Source organism: Ascaphus truei, chromosome 1, assembly GCF_040206685.1.
Source record: "Ascaphus truei isolate aAscTru1 chromosome 1, aAscTru1.hap1, whole genome shotgun sequence".
Taxonomy (NCBI): Eukaryota; Metazoa; Chordata; class Amphibia; order Anura; family Ascaphidae; genus Ascaphus; species Ascaphus truei.
In genome coordinates this window covers 239,337,525-239,359,242 of record NC_134483.1, presented here as the reverse complement: position 1 = coordinate 239,359,242, position 21,718 = coordinate 239,337,525, and the positions used below count along the sequence as shown (strand labels likewise).

General features: G+C 39.7%; 1 long non-coding RNA gene across 2 annotated transcripts in view; it reads right to left on the bottom strand.

Moving 5' to 3' along the window:
- The window catches only part of LOC142470582 (uncharacterized), a 55,541-nt gene that overhangs the window by 21,776 nt on the left and 12,047 nt on the right, over window positions 1-21,718 (bottom strand). Inside the window, exons 1-3 of one of the 2 annotated variants that reach the window (XR_012789278.1) lie at window positions 7,917-8,015; window positions 4,951-5,102; window positions 3,873-3,987 (exon numbers count right to left, since the gene is read on the bottom strand). This is a non-coding gene — a long non-coding RNA (uncharacterized LOC142470582). Of the gene's footprint in view, window positions 1-3,872; window positions 3,988-4,950; window positions 5,103-7,916; window positions 8,016-21,718 lie in introns of those variants that run through there. The other variant, XR_012789277.1, reaches the window with a different exon arrangement.

Genomic DNA, 21,718 nt, shown 5'->3' with positions numbered 1-21,718 from the left:
TATGTCTATGTAGATATATCTGATGTATAACCTAAATAGTCTAAGCAATATTGTAAAGGTATACAGACCTATAACCATAAGATGGGCCAAAAACAAACATACAACGACAATACATGAAAAAGCAAATAAAAGGATAAACCAGTCCTCAAATAGTTCCGATGATAAAAATGGATACTGGTATGTAGGGTCTCCGGCAGCTCTCAATGTGGACCTACCACGTCCACAGGATATCTAAAAAGGAAAGAAGAGGAGAGAGCGCACGCCCATAGCGTATAAAAGTATATTTAATGAAGGGGAGGGGGGAGGGAGGGGTAAAAAACGCACTTACAAGAAGTACAATAAAATCAAGCATATGTGATAATAATCACCACCATCCGGTCTAACTGCAAGCTCTTGGGGCAGTCCCAGGCTCCGTTGGTGAAGGAGCAGCGTCTCAGCAAATTTCCAGGACTGATGTGAGTCATCCGGTCAAATTGCAGACTTTGGGGGCATTCCCAGGCTCCGTTGGCGAACGAGCAGTGTACCAGCAGATTCCCAGGGCTGGTGTGCTATGAATAGTCCCAGACAAAAAGTTCCGTGTAGGTAGTGCCCGCAGCACTAGCGCTAGGATCAGTCCGCTCCTGCGCTGGATGTAGACTTCAATGTCAGTGCGTCTGACGTCACGACGCTCCCTGACGCGTTTCGTCAGTCTCGGCTAACTTTTTCAAAGGGATAACGTGAGGGGGGAGGTCCGGTATTATATACACACTCCAATGATGGTAATTGATGAAAAAAACACCCCTACTCAGCTGCAATCATTATCCGTGCTACCAACACTATAGAAAACATGATTATATAAAATACACATATTTACCCTGAAAGAATTGGAGGAGATGATAGAATAAAACTAAGATATATATTCAATAGCCAATCATATTACTAAACATACATATAAGTTAACACACAGTTAAACATGTATTAAATATAAAATAGTTGGCAATAACATAAAACAACTTAGTACAACAACATAATTTTCTAGGGCTCAAACCCAGATTGAAAATACTAATCCTGTATGTGAATATATATATATATATATATATATATATATATTAACTGATAAATATATATATATATATATATATATATATATATATATATATATATATATATATATATATATATATATATATATATATATATATATATTATATATATATATATATATATATATCTGCCACTTTTGTCAGCAAACAGGCCTTGTGTTAATGAGATATAAATGTTAGGACACTTGCTAAAATTATGGGATCAGTATGATTGAGCCCATAATTCACTCACCTGTATTTAACTTTGAATATGATTACAACAAGGCCTACTTACACACATCAATGGCTTTAGTTTAGCACTCTATATATAAAATATATATATCATCAGAATGAACAGTACAGGCCTTCATGGCTGAAAAGAGGCCTTGTTTGCTGTTAAATACAACTTCTACACAGCTGACTCAAATAGGCCTTCAAACATACTCACCCAGTAATGTTATAAACTGTAATGAACTGTTAAGATAATTACAACAAGGTCTGTTTGCATACAAGGCCTTCAACGTAGATATATATATATATATATATATATATCTACACACAATATATAGTTAATTATATATAGATAAATATATATGTTGATATATCAAGAGAGACTAACAGAGAGAGTCAAAGAGAGAGAGAAACAGAGAGAGAAAGAGAGAGCAAGAGAGAGAGAGAGAAACAGAGAGATAGAAAAACAGAAAAAGAGACAAACAGAGAGATATGTGTGTATGGTTAAATCTAGCTAAGTGTAACCAGAAATCTGTTAATCATAGCACTGTAGATGATTTCACACACATTTTTATTCTAATTCAAAGAGTCAACTTGTTTTGCACATGTTGATTGCCTAAGCCGAAAGTAAAGTTTCGATTCCTGTGAAAAGAGTATCTTACCCAAAGAATTTCAGCCAATTATTGTAGCACATTTCTTGTGGGAGAAAAACAACTTAAGACAGTGTACACTTGGAGAGAAGAAATGGCAGAAGCTTCCACATTGCACAGCCATCCACGTAAATCATACAAATTTATGATTTATGAAGCAATCGAATCAACGCTAGAGAAAAGTGCAAACTTTAGTGTTCTAAATTTTTGGATAAGATCTGGTCGTTGTTATCAAAATGCTCCATAACCTCAAAAGCTTTCAATTTTGTCTGCAAAAGTTCAATCTCCTTAGCCAATGATGTGATCTCTTTGGTTTTTTGTTTGACAATAATCTGGATCAGTTTGAATGAGCAGTCATCTAACGTCTGAATCCACTGTTTCTCAAAGTCCGCGTTATTAAAACCAAATGTGGGTGTTTTCTTAATGCGGAGTCCTCTTGGGATCCTTTTTACCTTAGTGTAATTTTCAAGGGATGTAATTTCCCACCATAGTCTTAATCGCAGCGTCTGTAGTGTTTCTAATTTGAAAAAATGTGTACCCAGGTCTGAAGGTTCATCACAAATCAAATCCCCACTGTCATCAAAAACATGTTCAGCTCGTTTGGTGCGTTTGGTATTATCACATCTATTGTATGAGAAAGTCTTAACAGTTGGTTCTTCAATAATATCCTCATTAGAGTTTTCTGTATCCATTATGAAAGATATGATCTCTGTACTAATAAATTTGAGTTAGGGTCTATGCGAAAACCAGAATATATAAAAAAAATATAAACCTGGCTTACAAATCACACATCAGGAACCTGACAAAAAATAAAAATAGAAAAATAGAAAAAAAGCCAAACCAGCCCTATAAAAAAATCTTTAACACTTATAATGATATCCAGTAGTGATATATATCAATAATAAGTCCATTCACAGTCCATGGTATGAGCAACCAAAAATGATATACAAACAGCAAAAAATGAGAAGTGAATCTCCTGATGGTGCTTCTAAATCCAAGATTATGCAATGTTGGCCATAATGCCTAGGAGTCCGGGGTATATTAATTGTATAAGTGTATGAATGTGTGACAGGGTATATGGCTCCCCATATGAAGCCTAACATGGACAGAGTAAACCTAACCACTTTAAAAGTGAAACCACAAGGAAGCCCTTATATAAAGAAACTCCCAGTGCAATCACTATGTGGATAATCATATCCTGTATCATAGGCTGGAGCCCTGCATATACCCTATAGTCACAGTAGCTATAAAAAATAGTAAGTCACTCACTTATTAACCCCTTCTGCTCCATAACTGCGTGCATCCGTTCCGTTTTGTAGATGAAGTCTGTGTAGGGAGATGGTGGAGCACTGCAAAGAATTAGGGCTGGAGGCAGATCCGTGAAAAGTAAAAATGCTTTATTCCAGATGCATGGTAGCAACAGCTACATTAAAAAGGGTCCTCTAACGCGTTTCGCGCTATGACAGCGCTTTATCAAAGAGTAACTCCTGTCTCCCCTGATCCCCCTTATATGCTGTTCCCCACGGAGGTGATTTCGTGGCCAAAATCTATGACTTGATCCAAAAGAAATATCCATACTACCAAGAACCTGACAAACAACGCAATTTTAAAACTTCTGTACGATTCACTTTATCCGCAAATGAATTTTTTGAGCATGTCCATGATCGGCTAGATCAACGATATGGATGCTGGCATGTTGCGCCATCATTTAAACTTACCATGGAACATGAAACATATCTTCTGTTAAATAGCATATTTTTGCCTAATACCAGTGACACTGAAGCCGCACCGACTGTCGCGTCTGCTGATATACCTGCACCCTACATTCATCAAGACCAGATGCAAGATGGACATAACTACAATGATATGTATCCAAACTTATATGGGCAATACCGATGTGGATGGGAAAACAACCAACAACTGTACGTACCTCCGGACATCTTGTTTAAAGAAGCCACTGTAGATCCATATGACGCTCTCATGTAGATGTGTGGGATTCAGGATTCAACGGTTGCCTCAACCATGGATGATACTGTTGTGCCTTCCTGGAGCGAGCAGTTGCAGCCAAATCAGTTTGAGAGTCAAAGAGAGAGAGAAACAGAGAGAGAAAGAGAGAGAAAGAGAGAGAAACATAGAGATAGAAAAACAGAAAAAGAGACAAACAGAGAGATGTGTGTTTATGGTTAAATCTAGCTAAGTGTAACCAGAAATCTGTTAATCATAGCACTGTAGATAATTTCACACACATTGTTATTCTAATTCAAAGAGTCAACTTGTTTTGCACATGTTGATTGCCTAAGCCGAAAGTAAAGTTTCGATTCCTGTGAAAAGAGTATCTTACTCAAAGAATTTCAGCCAATTATTGTAACACATTTCTTGTGGGGGAAAACCTAGGCGTATAACTGCTAGGTTGTATTATAACATTGGAACAAACAGCGAAGATAACATGTAACTATTCACACATTCAGCAGACATCCGTATGCGTTCAACTTAAGACAGTGTACACTTGGAGAGAAGAAATGGCAGAAGCTTCCACATTGCACAGCCATCCACGTAAATCATACAAATTTATGATTTATGAAGCAATCGAATCAACACCAGAGAAAAGTGCAAACGTGGCCAAAATCTATGACTTGATCCAAAAGAAATATCCATACTACCAAGAACCTGACAAACAAGCAATTTTAAAACTTCTGTACGATTCACTTTATCCGCAAATGAATGTTTTGAGTGTGTCCATGATAGGCTAGATCAACGATATGGATGCTGGCATGTTGCGCCATCATTTAAACTTACCATGGAACATGGAACATATCTTCTGTTAAATAGCATATTTTTGCCTAATACCAGTGACACTGATGCCGCACCGACTGTCGCGTCTGCTGAAATACCTGCACCCTACATTCATCAAGACCAGATGCAAGATGGACATAACTACAATGATATGTATCCAAACTTATATGGGCAATACCAATGTGGATGGGAAAACAACCAACAACTGTACGTACCTCCAGACGTCTTGTTTGAAGAAGCCACTGCAGATCCATATGACGCCCTCATGGAGATGTGTGGGATTCAGGATTCAACGGTTGCCTCAACCATGGATGATACTGTTGTGCCTTCCTGGAGCGAGCAGTTGCAGCCAAATCAGTTTTGACTTCTACAAGAAGGGTAAATACAAATTTCGTTATGCCTTTACTCAAATTATATATGTGTACATTAATAATATACACCATTTGTTAGCCAAATGAGTGTATACAGCTTAACATTGCAGACAGCCTTACATGTAATATGCACAAAGACATTATTTCCTATAACAATATACTACATGACGAACCATTAGTACACATTGGTGACGGAGTCCTATATCATAGATGATTATCGCTTTTAAAGTATCATTTCAACATGTTACACTAACTGTAACACACACACACACCTCATTGTTTAGCATTCAACATATAAAAACAAAGTGTCGCCCACATATGACGTGGGAACCTGGTCATGTCCCAAGGCGTCCTTAAAAAGGTTTAACAATGCAAGCCCCACCCCCAACAGACGTGCGTGTGTGAAACAGCATTGGCTGTGCCCGTAGCTTATTGTTACGGTCAGTGCAATGTGTCATGCACACGCATCGGTGGGGCGGTGCGTGCACAGCGCTGAAGGCCAATGTTCATTCAGTGAGAGGGGTGTTTGCGTGCATTTCACGGTGCCTTAACATGACGTCACACGTATTTTGTTCGCTCATTGGCTTATCGTCCGTTTTTGCCGTGGGCACACGTCCGTTTACAAAGTTTAGATATGTACGTGTGTAGAAGTGAATTTGTTTCGCTTCCATATCATAACTTTCAGCCATGATATGCATAATGCTAACAGCACCATGGAGGGACATGTATTGAACGCACAGTGTACACATCGTTTTGCGCATGCGCTAAGACTTAGTCCACACATTCGTGACGTGCGCGTGCAACAGACGTGTGCGCGCACATTATTATGTATACAGGCACCGGGAACTAACATACAGTATCAGTAGTAATGCCAGCAACGCGATTTGAAAAATGAGACAGTACTGTATCTGTAGTTTTATCCTTGCAGTTTAAACATATACGTAACTTATGCGTGAATATCCACAATCATATAGAGATGTGTTAAGCGTTGTCATGCTGAGACATAGATAAATGTGCCATCTTTGAACATCATGTGTTTGCTGTATTTCACAGATGTCGAGGATGAATACATGGGACCAATGTATGATTTCAGATGGGCCAATTGTTATATTAGATGATTGTGACGACTAGCGAACAACTATTATAATAAATATGTAACAATGCTTTCAATGATTGGTGCGCAGATTAACAATCACTACATAATGTTATCCTATTGTGCAAATATTTACTATGCACTTAATTATCATAATGATGTTGCTAAGCACTGAAGTTAGAACTTCTATTGATATTTTTGTCTTTTCTACTAACATTATATGTATTGCCATGTGATATATGCAACCAACATTATCACTCAGCAAACACATTAATCTACTATATATTATAATCTCACGTGTGACTTGTCAAAGAATGTAATTGGTACATAACAACTCGTCGACATTGTATCTGAACGTACACAATAACAATAGTGAGGTGATAGAAACTGTTTAGTCGTGTGAATGTTATATTATCACCTAAGTTGTAGTGGTAACCTAACATGCATGAGCTAATGAATGTTAGGTAAAGATCATTAAACCATGAACTTTTGTGTGTACATTTAATTCACATGAGTAACTATAGTTTAGTGTTATTAGTAAACGTTCAACACATACATAGCTAAGTGAGGCCGATGATAAAAGCAACATTATTATGTTGGTTTATATTATTACTGGTAGAAATACATGCATCACACCAAAACTACAACACACACACACAGTAGGTTGCTGAAATGTGTGCGTATGTAAATGTATACTTCATTTATGATCATATGTTGATGGTAGTTATAAAGGATCATGATCATTTTGAATAAGTAAAGTGAATGAAATAAAAATTTTAATAACTACATTGTCATTGTGTTGAATGATTTAGGAAAAGTTGAGAATTCCAAAAAATATACTTTGGAATGGTGTTAACATTTTGACAAATGTTAGATGAACGTCAAATCAACACACATATTTGACTTATACATACACATGTGACAATGTAGTAATGAACATGAAGATGAAGTGAGAGAAGAACTAATCACATACATTGCAATGTTAATGATGTTTAACACATTAGGGTCTTTTCATACAAACATGCATTGAGTGTTAACATCGCTCATGTGCATGAATAGATGTTCTCCTCCCATAATCACTAGCTGAGCAGGGTTTATCCCCTTCTCTCCCCCCACCCCTATATTCCATGAATGGATGTTGTAACGTTGCCAAAATTACATGTTATGTAATGTACGTAATGATAAGAAAACACACTGCACAATAACCACCAAGTGTATATAAATGCACGGACACAGTACAGAAACGACATGTTTCAATTGTCACATCTTTTTCATTACGTTCTGTTTATACATCCTGTAACTATACCTGTATCGAGGTTTGCACATCTTATGACAGATGTGAATTGAAATACATACACTGCCGACACACTTAATTGCAGTGCGGCCAGATCCGCAAGCCGGGAGATTTCCTGGCTTGCTAGTGGCCACCCCTCGGCGTGCCGCGCGTCATAGACGCGCGGTCACGCGTCTTCGGGAGCCTGCGCCCCCTGCACGCGCGTCCAGGGCTCCCCGAGGGAGCCCTGGTGTCCCGCAATCGCGGGACAGCGGCAGGGGGTTCCGGGGGACCCGGCGGACCCGGCAGCGGTAGGGAGAGCGCCCCGATCGGAGGGCGTTCTTCCGCTGCTTCGGCGCGCGCCCGTCACCCTCGGGCGCGCGCCAGGCTACTGCTGCGGCCAAGAACGGGCAAATGCTCGAATAAACTTGGCCGCAGCAGTACCATGAGCAGAAATTGGAGTGATATACCTTGAAAAAGAAAACATGAATGAATATAAATCATTGTCATGACATGTTCATTAAGGTAAGCAACACACAGAAGTGACAATTTTGTATGTGATTTGAAACAAAATCTATAATACGTCAAATATGATCTTAAATACACAATAGTGTACACATCATTGTGACACACATGTCACACGCCAAAAGAAACATTGTATGTAACCATACTGCACTAGCTATTGACTATTGACATAGTAGGTTTATTGTGTATGCATAACCAAAAATAGCATGTACATAAAATATAGATTTTGTACACATTATTTCTTCACGTACACACAACACCTTTTATTGGTAAGAAGTATAATACAACCTGTTGATGAATGACATACCGGTGCCACATGCAATTGTCCACACAGCAGAGAAGAGAAAGGTGTGCGAACCATATTCATCTGTTTCCTAAGTGAATGGTATTTGTACAAATGTATTTATCATTACAATGAATTAATACATCTATGTAGTTCTATGAACATATATGTATTTGCTTACATGAAAAATAGGTGTTTATAACATTCCGACATGTCTCCACACCAGCGGCTGTTTGCTCAGTGTCAGCTGGTAAATATAAGGGATGCTCCTCCTCCAAGCCCTGACGTTTGTTGGTTTGTACATTATTGCGGAGTGTCAGATTGTGCAAAATGCAACATGCAATGACAATATCTGACACTTTAGCAGGCTTATATTGCAATGCCCCCCCTGTTCTATCTAAACACAGAAATCGTGTTTTCAGAAGCCCAAATGTCCTCTCTATGACGGATCGGGTAGATATATGGGCAAAATTGTACCTCTCCTCTGCTTCACATTGAGGGTTTGCCACTGGGGTCAACAGCCACGGCCTAATTCCGTATCCTGAGTCACCTATAATCCATCGTGCCAAAAAATGAAACAATTTGTGTTAACATTATTACATTGAACAGTTCATATAAAAACTAGAGTTGTTTGTTAACACATCATAATATGTACTCACCCACCAGCCAACTAGGTCCAAAATAGCCTTCTTCGAAAGCATGGAAGACTGATGAGTTTCTCAGGATAGAGGACTCATGACTGGAACCAGGGAATTTGGCTACCACATGCATAATCTTCATCGAGGCATACCACCTTTACATTCAGGGAATGGTAGTGCTTACGGTTGCGGTAGCATGCTCACTCTGACTAGGCGGGATCAAAGCAACATGGGTGCAATCTATTGCACCCATCACACATGGTATCCCGGCTATGGTATAAAAAAGCCATTCCTGACTTCCAGCCACTCTGTGTGCTCTGTTGGAAAATGAATATAATTCCTAGCGCGTCTATTCAGTGCACATAGAAACTGGGTAAAGGTCCGCGAGAATGTAGATTGCGAGACCCCGCCCACTATGCCCACAGTTGTCTGGAACGACACGGAAGCAAGATAATGTAATGAGCACAGCATTTCAACAAGCCCAGGGACTGCACGACCTCTGGCTGTCACAAAATCTAAATCTCCCCATATCTCTTCATAAAGAGCTAAGATTGTTGCTGAACTCAAATGATAGCGACTTACAATCTCCTCCTCACTCATCCCATATAACATGGTTCTCTCCCTGTACAAACGAGGACGAGGCACAACTTCTCTTCTCTCTCTTCCCCTCTCATCTCCTTGCCTTCTCCCTCTCCCTCTCCTGTCCGCGTGCCTGTCCCTGTCACTGTCCCTGTCCCTTCCTTGGCCTGTGACATCCTCTCCATCAGCAATCCTCTCGTCAAATAGAATCTTCCTCTGTCTCATAAATATTCGCATCATTTTCATGTCTGTAGCTGTGAATGCGCAGGTAATTGCCCTCCTTTAAATACCTATGTGATGATGTCAGGTGACTTGCTGAAGTGCAAGGTGTTACATTAACATATCCAAGTTGTTCACTCCCAACGTGTATCCAGTACCAATTAAAAGGATTATTTATGTGTGTTCACCAGGCAATCATGATATTTGAGAATGATGTAACGTTAACCTTTGTACAACCATTTATTGGCAATATTTCTGGAATGTGTAATGCATGTACCACTTCTGAACGCAACACTCAGTCATCTAATTAGGATACAACCATGACATTGATGTTGAGAAACTACGTTGCAACAGGTGTAATTTGGCATGTTATTGTCACCTGTTCACATGAACTAATTGTAATTTGCATATGCATAATGTAATGCCATCAGGATACTTGCTATTGATTCAGTTTCAATCGTGTAAAAATGATTAACTATTATAGATGTGTGTATAACTTAGCATGAAGTGATTGTAATGCATCGTGTACAATGTAAACATGCAATGTTATTGAGTGTCCAATTGCGGACGTCATCAAAAGAAGGAGGTCACAAAGTACATGTAAACATGAAAAAAAACAGCTACATTTACATTTGATCATGCGTTACATATTCAAAGCATTCTGTAATGTATAGCAACATTACTATACGCTGGATCTGTTAGATGTGTGAAATGTGTTACATCATATAATAAATTGAAGCACACTTAAGTAACATGTTTCATATTATGTGACCTGTTCCTTTAAGAGTTGAGTATAGGATTTTCCCTTGACACATCATAACATTAAGACTAATGTGACACGTAAATCATCATAACATTGAAAAGTACAATGTTATGCCAATAATAAACGTAAGGGGTGACACGATGAAGTGAATGACCTCGACACTGTAATGCCAAGCACATTTTTATTATGAGCAATAGAACGTAAACAGTCCTATAATGTTATAAGTCCCCGCTCCATTGACTCCATTGATGTAGAGATGAGGTTTTTTTTCTAAGTGCCGTCCCGGCAACCTTGCCGATCCTTCTCCCCTCCAACTTGCCAACTTTAGTTGGCAGGACCAATTGCCGATGAAATCTCCATTTCTGAGTGCCGATCAGCACCGATAAGCTGATCGGGGCTACTTGAATACAGCCAATTTCAAAAAGTGCAGATAAGTGCTGATAAGTGGGTTATCGGTAGCCGCATGCCGATACATTTTATTCGGCAACAAAAACTGCCGATTTTGAGCACTTATCAGCGCTTACTGAATCTCAAATCCAATTTTGGTGGGAAAATGCCGATAAAAGCCTTATCGGCGCTTACTGCATGAGGCCCTATATCTGAATCCCAATGTTACTGCAGAAGGTTCACCTCCTCCTATACAATGAACCTCCGGTTATGAGATTTAAAATGGGAACTTCAAGTCAGCCTAGGGCCCTGGCAACTAGTACTAGAAGTACTTCTGAATCCAAAATTGCTAATATGAAGAAGCATATTATTGAGAATGTAAATGAAACTGTCAGTCCCACCACCACTATCACAGCCACCAGTGCCAGCTGCTGCTCTTTCTGTTACTGATGCCAAACACACTATTAAGTCATCTCCAAAAGGTACTGAGAGGCATATTTTTGTCACATTCAAAAACATTAAAAAATGCCTAACAAACCCTGGCATTGATAATACAATTCTGAAGAGCTGTTTAAACTGTCAGCTAAAGAAAAGGGAGAGTCACTGGGACTTGATGATTATGATGTGGACTTAATGCTGATTCGTTAGTGAGGAAGATGCTGATGAGGATGTTGCTAATTTTGCTAGACTGATTTAAGTGGTTGTGGTGGCACTGGTGGTGGCGGCCATGAATGTGTTAATGCTTCAGTGATGATGCTGTGATTATTACTAATGATGGTGTAAATACAAATTCAACTGCAAGTAAAGCAAAAACAACTCTGTATATTCCTTATTTAATAAATATCATCATCATCATCATTGTACCCTGAGCCAAAAATCTATTAGCACTAATCATTGCTAATACCGAGCCGTGGAAAGCTAATGCAAATAACAGTAAAAGAATCCATGACAATAGTAGAAATTATACTATTGGTAGCAACAAAGTCAGTTATGCTCAATTGGATATCACCAATTTCCCCCTCCACAGATCTGACAAAATTATACCTATTATCTAATGACAATGGACAAGATAGAGGCAAGTCTTAATGGAAAAGAAAACTGCTTGTTATTTTTAACAGGGACTGGTTCATACTGTAGATCTTCTACCTTGTCGATCAAGGACTGATGTAGAGATGATATTTGCGAACACAACTTGGGACCTGCACAGGCAAATAAGAACAGACACTTTCTAAAGTATGTCTAGCATGGGAAGGTGTGCAGATAGTACATAGGACTAGAATGAATCAAACAAAAATTCATATTAAAGGCATTACCAGACTGCTAATTAGTTTAGAGATGTTTGAATTAGGTTATCTAGCTTTAGATATTAGACATTATGCTGCCCAATCTGTAACATGATATGATTGATTAGTGGCAATATATGGTAATTTGTTCCTTAGGGATATCCACTTAAAGAGAGCATTATGTGAATTTTTGTTCACTTTTGTACTGTACTTCAAAATGTAATATGTATATTTTCCCGGAATAAAACATATTTAAAAGAAGGGAAAAAAAAGATAGAAAAGGTACCGCATACAGGCATATACCAAATAATTAAATAAGTAAATCTAGGAAGGATGTTGATTTATGGAGAAATCTAATTGGCATTACTGGAGTCAGTAAGGAATTTATTTTTCCCCTTATGAGACCTAGGGGCCTATGCAGGAAGCAGTGCTAATGGCCATTCGCCAGCGGTTCAAACTCGGCATGTTTTGGCGTGTTGCCCTCGCAGTATGCAGGAATGGCCGAATACCTACGAGAGCAACACGCCAAGTTGCCGGTGGTGAGATAGTCTGCCTGGCGATAACCTGGCGAGATCAGCCTGCAGCAGACAGATCCGCCACTCTCTCTGCGCAAATTTCGGGGAATTTTTTTTTAAATACATTTTTATTCATAGTGTAGATGTGCAGGGGGTCTCCGGAGCTGAACCGCATTGGTTTCAGGTCCGGGGACCCCCTGCTTCCCGAGATAAAGGCCCCTTTATGAGGTGCCGGTATCCCTCTGCATTTAAATGTCCCGATCACGTGACCGTGAAATGTAAACAAAGCAGAGGGATACCGGCACCCCCTAAAGGGGTCTGTATCTCAGGAAGCAGGGGGCCACCGGACCTGAAAACAATGCAGTTCAGCTCCGGAGACCCCCTGCACATCTACACTATGAGTAAAACAAAACACACATATCATTAAACAAGAATTCATTACCGTAGCGGCTAGCCCAGCTGTGGTAATGAAGCAGCATTAATGTATTTGTAATAATAGTGTGTGGGACCAGGGGTTCTTCTGAGCCAAAAATCAATGCGGTACCGCTCAGGGGCCCCCTGTTCACTCACACTATTATTAAAAATACATTGATGCCGCTTCATTACCATAGCGGCTATCCGCTAAGGCAATGAAGGGGTTAAGGCATAGTAGCATGTTTATTGGGGACAATTGCCCCAATAAACATTGCAATATACAACATGCACCCCCTGTGCCACCAAGAACCCCTATACCCCCTAACATACAGAACATATATGTAATTTTTGGGATGCACAGCAATGATACTATAGGAAGGCGGTGACCCTCGGGTGTTCCCCACAGGTGTCCCCGCTTGCCTGCAGTACTAATTCTGTGGCCCAAAAAATAATGTAAAAAACACATAAATACGTATTAAAAAATACAACCCCCACTCCAAAAAACCATACAGTATAGTAACGGGAAATATTACTATTATCCACATATTGATAATAGTGTATTTGCCCATTTAAAATACATGCATCACAATAAATAAAATGTATACATATTGTACTCACCCTTTTCCGACTGCCACGATGAAGACCATGCTCACCTTCATCACTGTCGTTTCCCTACACAAGAATAAAAAGAGCCAATGTAATGTCCCCTAACCCCTTAGTCACCATAGCGGTCTTTAACCGCTACAGTCATTAAGGGGTTAACCCTCCACCCCACTACCCACCCCCGTGAGGCCTAACCACCCTCAACCCTACCCACCGGGAGGCCTACCCTCCCTCCCTTGGGGACAATACCCGCTACCCACAATACCCACATTCAAAACAATTCACAGACCCACAATAAAGTTAAGAATAAATAATAAACAATACATAACCCACCGACCCCATGTGCCCCCCCATAAATAAATTATTTATTCTTTAACATACAGGGTTAATACCCCAGGCCCACGGGAGTCCCTGGTGGCCCTGACGGGTGTCCGTAAGCCTCACAGTAGCCCAGCACAAGGTTTCAAACAGGGTCTGGAGGCCTACGGGTGGTCCCCGCCAGGCGCCGTGGTCCACCCGGTGGCTCCGCGGGTCACCGTGGGCCACAATGGGGTCTCCATGGGTAGACCCACGGGTGTCTGGGGGGCCCCGGGTCAGACCCACAGGAGTTTGAGGGGCCCCGGGTGGTTCCGACAGCACATGTGGGGCCTCCGGTTCTTCCCCGCAGGTGTCTCCTGTGGACCCGGCAGCCGTGTAACTGTGAAAAGTCTGAGGAGACCTACATTAAATAAAACAAATCCCCCCCCCAAACACATACAGTACAATAATGTGCAAAATAACTATTATCCAGATATGGATAATAGATTATTTGTCCATTATTAAACACATTAAATAGCATAATAAAAAAAATACAGCTCTACTAACCTGATCAATATGAATTCTCTCTGCCTGCAACTTCCCTCTTTCCTCCGTAGCCAGACAAATACATAGCAAATACATTCTGGTGTCACTTAACCCCCTAATCACCTGAGCAGTTAATAACCGCAAAGGTAATTAAGGGGTTAAGCCACCCTTGGCCGATAAGCACCCTTCACCCATTCATTTGTACAGTGGCTTCATCATGTATGTATGTGTGTATATATTTATATATATATATATATATATATGCAAATGTAAATACAACTGTATGCTCATCTGCATGTCTTAGGCAGGTCTGCAATCCCGCCTTTCACCATTATCACCCAGCACACAGCACTTCCACTGCAGCAAGGGATTCTTGGAAATGACATGCAAATGAGCACACAGTGCCACTTTTTGCTTCAAAAATCATTTTTAACATGGTTCCCTACAGGCTTCAGCTTGCTGCATGGTCACAGCTTTGAGCACAGCCAAGGTTAAAGTGCATAGCCAGAAACCCCACCCACAGACAGCTGTTTCGACCTTAATGGGTCTCATCAGTTTGGGGTTGATTAACTGGCTATGCAAAGAAGCTAAAGGATGGGGGTTACCATACTGAGTTAAGTTATGGTGAGTAAAAAAAGTGACAAAAACCCTCCACAGCAAAGCAAATATGGAAATGTAAATGTAAATACAACTGTATGCTCATCTGCATGTTTTAGGCAGGTCTGCAACCCCGCCTTTCACCATTATCACCCAGCACACAGCACTTCCACTGCATTATATTTCTGTTGACTTGCTTGGTTTCAAGAGTATACTTGTTTGGATAGATTTTTATTTTGTTTGGAATATGTATTTGTTAACATTAATTTGCATAGTATACATGCTGCACAGATTATATGCATCATGTATACACTGTACAATTCAATGTTTTGATTGGCGATTGGGAGATTGCAATTTGTTAGATATTAATTGTTAGATGAGATTGATTATATTTTGGAATTTTTTTAATTTGTATGTGGCTATCAAAAATTAGAATTTTGCTATGCTATGTGAATTATTGATTTGAAGATGTGCTATTTTCATTTGTACATGTTTTTTGAAATGCTTAAACATTTCTTTGTATATTGGTTAATCATGTGTGTGTATATATATATATATATATATATATATATATATATATATACACACACATTAATGATGAAGCCACTGTACAAATGAATGGGTGAAGGGTGCTTATCAGCCCAGGGTGGCTTAACCCCTTAATTACCTTTGCGGTTATTAACCGATCAGGTGATTAGGGGGTTAAGTGACACCAGAATGTATTTGCTATGTAGGACAGAGGGAAGTTGCATGCAGAGAGAATTCATATTGATAAGGTTAGTAGAGCTGTATTTATTTATTTTATTATGCTATTTAATGTGTTTAATAATGGACAAATCATCTATTATCCATATCTGGATAATAGTTATTTTGTACATTTTTGTACTACTGTATATGTGTTGGGGGGGGGGTTGTTTTATTTAATGTATAGGACAGGTTTATTGTTTTTTAAATACAAGGTTGATTTCTTCTCACGGGTAAACGGCTGCCGGGTCCACGGGGGACACCTGCGGGGAAGAACCGGTAGCCCCACTTGTAATGTGGGGGCACCGCGGACCTGTAGGGACCACCCGAGGGCCCCCAGACCCCTGTGGGAACCACCCGAGGCCCTTCAGACACCTGTGGGTCTGACCCGGGGCCCCTCGGACACTCGCGGGCCAGCCCGTGGAGACCCCATTGTGGCCCACGGTGACCCGCGGAGCCACCTGGTGGACCACGGCACCTGGCGGGTACCACCCGTAGGCCTCCAGACCCTGTTTGAAACCTTGTGCTGGGCTACTGTGAGGCTTACGGACACCCATCAGGCCCACCGGTGACTCCCGTGGACAAGGGGTATTAACCCTGTATGTAAAAGAATAAATAATTTATTTATGTGGGGGCACATGGGGTGGGTGGGTTATGTATTGTTTATTAATTATTCTTTACTTTATTGTGGGTCTGTGTTGTGAAGGGTTTTTGTCACCTTTTTTACTCACCATAACTTAACTAAGTATATATATTGTTGGGTAGCGGGGGATGGTGCAGTGGGTATTAGCCCCAAAGGTGGGTGTTTAGGGCTTGCGGGTGGGTAGCGGGAAGAGTTAACCCATTCAGTACGGTAGCGGTATTAACTGCTACACTAATGAAGGGATTATGTCCAGCCGTAACCCCCCCGCAACCCCTAAACACCCCCGCTCCCCACATTAGGGCTGATACTGGTGGTTAACCCCTTAATTTCCTTAGCGGTTAGCCGCTAAGGTAATGAAGTGGCCTGTAAATGGCTTTTTCCTGCATTGGATGCATGCTGGGGTGCTCCGGTGCTGGTATTAATGTGTATCAGATCTGGAGAACCCCGACATCAATCCCACGCAGGAAAAAGGGACACATTTTTCGAAGTGCTGTATTGGCGGATCCGCTCATCCCCAGCTTCTTGCCAGCTTTTTGTGGCACGTCTATTTGGAGGTAAATTCGCCTTTCTAGAGCCCCGATCAACTGCGAGATGCTGATCAGGCTTCTAAAATATCCCGAGTTTGAGAAGCTGGCGATGAGCTGCGAAAAAGTGCTTCTCGCCAAGCGATCGGCGGATTTTTTTATCCGCCAAAAAAATACGGCGAATTCGCCGACTCTCGCCAGGTTCTCGCTGCTTCCTGAATAGCTAGAGGCACTTTTGGCGAAAACCTGGCGAGAACTGATTTCTCGGAGCTCTCTGCATAGGCCCCTTAATAGGACACTGTTTCACTTAGGTTTTTCGTTTGCTTTCCTCTGGATCAATATCAATGCAAAAACAGAATGAATATCTCTGTTGTTTAAATTTAACATAGGTTGTACTCGATGGACATATGTCTTTTTTTCTAGAATTTTCTAAATAATCTACTATCTAATTGTGTGTAATTTTCTTTCCATCACTGTGCTGGTGACGGTAAATTACAACTACAGGACATGACCAAAGCAGTAAATGAACGTCTGGTTTTATATTTTGTGGTACTTTTAATGAATATTCACGGTTAATAATTTGTTTTTTAAGAAGTCTTCACACTTTATTGCAGTTTAAAAAAATTCATTGCTTATTATTCAGTTACTATTACTACAGTAAATATCAGATTACAATTAAGAGGGGACATGTGTTGTTCTTATATTCTATAATACTTGTGAGTAATTTGTCATGTACAGTTACTGTTTATTTGAGCTTTACAACTTATAATTATAAACTGAAATCATTATAATAATGCTTTCATTGCCCTATTAATTATATCAGCCTCTCATCAGGAAGTGATTTGAACTTTTGAAAAAATATACAGATATGAACATATTTACATAGACATAAGCTTTTACAAGTGCTGTGCCAACTCCGCCACACATTCCTCTTTTTCTTTTTATTAAACAGGAAAATGAACCATAAAATAAATAACTACTTTCAAACTGTGGTTTCTTAATTCTTTGACCCTGCCTTGTTCTTATATTAGCCCTGAAATGATGGTCAGCAATAGTTCCTGGAGAGTATCCTGCATTTTCCTATGCCTGTGATATCTCCTTAGAAGACAATATTTCAAGTTCTGACAAGTTGAACCCTTCTTGTATTCCAACAGAGTGCACTGCTTCTTTAGGTATTGGTGTATTCAAAGATGTGTTCTCAGGTAGAAGCCCAGGTGTGAGTCACTGATGGATATGTAAATAAGCTAGTTTTCTCATATTGTACGTTAGAGATTTCTACCAAGTTTTAGTCCTTTGGCAGTGTTGTAGTAGAAATGTGAAGACATGTGGGTGATTGGAGTAGGCTTTTTTATTATGCCAAAATAACAGCTTTAACTTCAGGATAGATAAACAGATGAAAAACAAATCCTGAGAAGGACTTTGCCCTTTTCCCAGCAAGGGCTGTTCAAGTCCAGGATACACAAAGAGCAAGAGGATGCTTGTTTCAATGTAACAGACCTTGTTGCAGACTTGTATCTCCCTGGTTCAGACAAGAAGAAGAATAGGAAAAAAATGGGGAATGACCCCCGTATAGACCTGGGGCTACTTAACCAAGGCTGTGGATATATCAGTCCATAGTCACAGGAGAAAGACACCACTTTGTCATAAAATGCTGCTATGAAAGCTTAGAAACTTCATCCGTTTGAACTAATACAGGGTGGGGGGCTAGAAAACGCTGGTAAAAGTACAGATGGAGAGATGTGCCTAAAGGAGGCACCAAAGATCCCTTCTGCTGTAAGCAGTAACACTTTACATCCTGATAAGCTCTCATATGAGTGCAACCTGTGTGAAACCATCACTTTAGCATTGTTCACTACTGGTAGTGACTAGGATAAAAGAGTAGTACTATAGACTTAACCAGTCTATTTTTATCTGTGTCATACACATCACACTACACAACACGATTTTAACAAAGTTATTTAATAAACCTTTTTTATTTTATGTATATATCACTTCACCCCTGACCAAATTATATTATAAAGGTTTGCTGTGCGCCTCTTAGAAGGGATCTTTGGTGCCTCCTTTAGGCACATCTCTCTATCTCGATACCCACACTCCCTCGGCAGCACGCTAACAACATCTAGGGGTTTCTGAGCGAGGTTCCTCTCTACAGTACCCCCCTAAAAGTACAGATGGACACGTCCAGAGAAATGCCCAAAGGTAAATCCATATAATCCGGTAATCATAAACCTCACCAGCACCCTGTGTCCTGCAGTGTTTGAATCAGCGGTCAGTACTCACGATATACTTGCGTGATCTGCATGCAATGCTGATAGATGAGCAGCGCGGTTGCCAGCTGCTTGTGGTGTCGGCGTGCTCCAGCCGGGAGTGACGAACAAGGTAGGAAAAAAAACAAGTGACGCGGCGGTCACAGCTCCTCCAATCAGCCAAACGCATTGAAAAAATAAAAAACTTTATTGAATTGACAATGTGAACATCAGCAAGAAGACACTCTGACGTGTTTCGTCCGGGTATAGACTTTATCAAAGAGTGAGTTCCCTAGTCATGAGACCCTCCTTATATAGGTGTGACACAGCTTAATTGGCCATAAAATCGCAGGGGCAAACCTCCCCTTCTCACCTGCAGGCTAATAACTTTAGATATTAAGTCACGCTCTGTCATCAGATATATACAAGAGGTGTCTCATGCAAAATACAATACATAGTGAATATTAAAACAAACAGTATTAATTAAAGAAAAAACTGAATAAAAACAGGGATTAAAAACAACGATGCTAATTGATCACAAGTATTTTAAAAAAATATAACGAAAATGATGGAGGAGTTTAAAGGTGTACAACCCTTTTAAAAAAGTTATGAAAAAACTCATATAGGTAGTGGATACATAACCAATAACTCAGTAAACTGAGAGGACAGTAGACCATGCTACGAACAGGAATGATAAATGTGTTCGTTGCTAAGTACATAAAATGACAAATATATATTAATAGATAGCAAATGTACAACAATTATCTAGTGATCATAAACATATAATCATAACATATAATATAATAGAATACACCCAGAACACCCTCCACAACAAAGTTAACCAACCAGGAAGTGTTTGAGTTCCCACTCCTGGTTGATGCCCAATGGGTGAAGGGTGCTCAGGGTGTAAATCCAGTACATTTCTCGCCTATTCAATGCATTCTCTCTATCCCCACCTCTAATATGGCAAGGATTGTGTTCTATGGCTGTATAAGAAAAAATCTCAATTCCACCCATAGGGCACTTAGAGAAGTGTCTGGCCACAGGATGTGTTAAATCCTTCTTTCTGATCAGACGAACATGTTCTGCAATTCGCATTTTTAACGGTCTTATAGTTCACCCGACATATCTTTTGTCACATCCACAATACAAGAGATAAATTACAAAGCTGGAAATACAATTTAAAAAACTATTCATATAATATTTATTTTTATTCTTATTAAATTGTATTACTTTGGTAGTTTTTGCGTATTTGCACATGGAACAATTGCCACAGGAGAAGAAACCTTTGGGTATTCTCTGTATCTGTGGGTATCCTGAATGGGAATTAAACAAGCTGGTTGATAAGTGGGAAGCAATTGTTTTGGCCTTACGATAAATAAATCGGGGCCCATTTTATACAAATTCTGAAATATCTTTATCCAAGGACAGTGTTTGCCAATGTTTCTTAAATATATCACATATTAAACGTGATTGACGATTATAAGTGGTAATGAACAGAGGACTTACATCACCGTCATTGGAAAAAGATTGAAGTTTATCTTTACGACTCCATGGTTTCTTATTTTTTATAAGAGTTTTTCTATCAATAGAGTTCGCTGATTCAAAGGCAGAATTAATATCAATATTACTATAACCTCTGGCTACAAATCGTTCAGCCAGTACCTTTGATTGTTCAAGGAAGCTGTCATTGTCTGAACACAGTCTCTTGAGTCTAATGAACTGTGCTTTGGGGATAGTTTTTATGAGTGAACGTGGGTGGCAACTTTGAGCACATAATAGGGTATTTCTATAATTAGGTTTTCGAAAGATATCCGTTTGTATGATCATGTTATGGTCGATGTACAGGAGAAGGTCTAGGTAATTAATGTGATTTATGTTATGTTCATATGTGAACCGAATATTTAAATCATTTTTATTTAGAATGTCAATAAATGATATGAGTGATGCCTCATCACCATCCCATATCATTATGAGATCATCAATAAATCTCTTAAAGAAAATAATATTAGAACGAAACAAATTATTACAGTGATAAATGTGCTGTGCTTCCCAAAAACCCATAAATAAATTTGCGTAAGAAGGTGCAAAACTCGTGCCCATTGCAGTGCCTAAATTCTGTAAATAAAATTGTGAATCGAATAAAAAATAATTGTGAGTTAACAAAAATGTGATAGAATCAAGAAGAAATGTGCAAAGTGAAGTAGAAAGTTCTGATAAATCCAGAAAGTGACTTATGGCCAAAAGGCCGTGATCGTGGTTTATACTGTAATTGAATATAATGAAACTACATCAAGCGTGACACACCTATATTGTGTCTTCCAGACCAAGTCCTGTAAATCGATCATAAGATCTGTTGAATCTTTAATAAATGATGGTAAACGAGATACCAATGGCTGCAAAAAGCTGTCCACATACCGCGATAACCCATCTCCCAAAG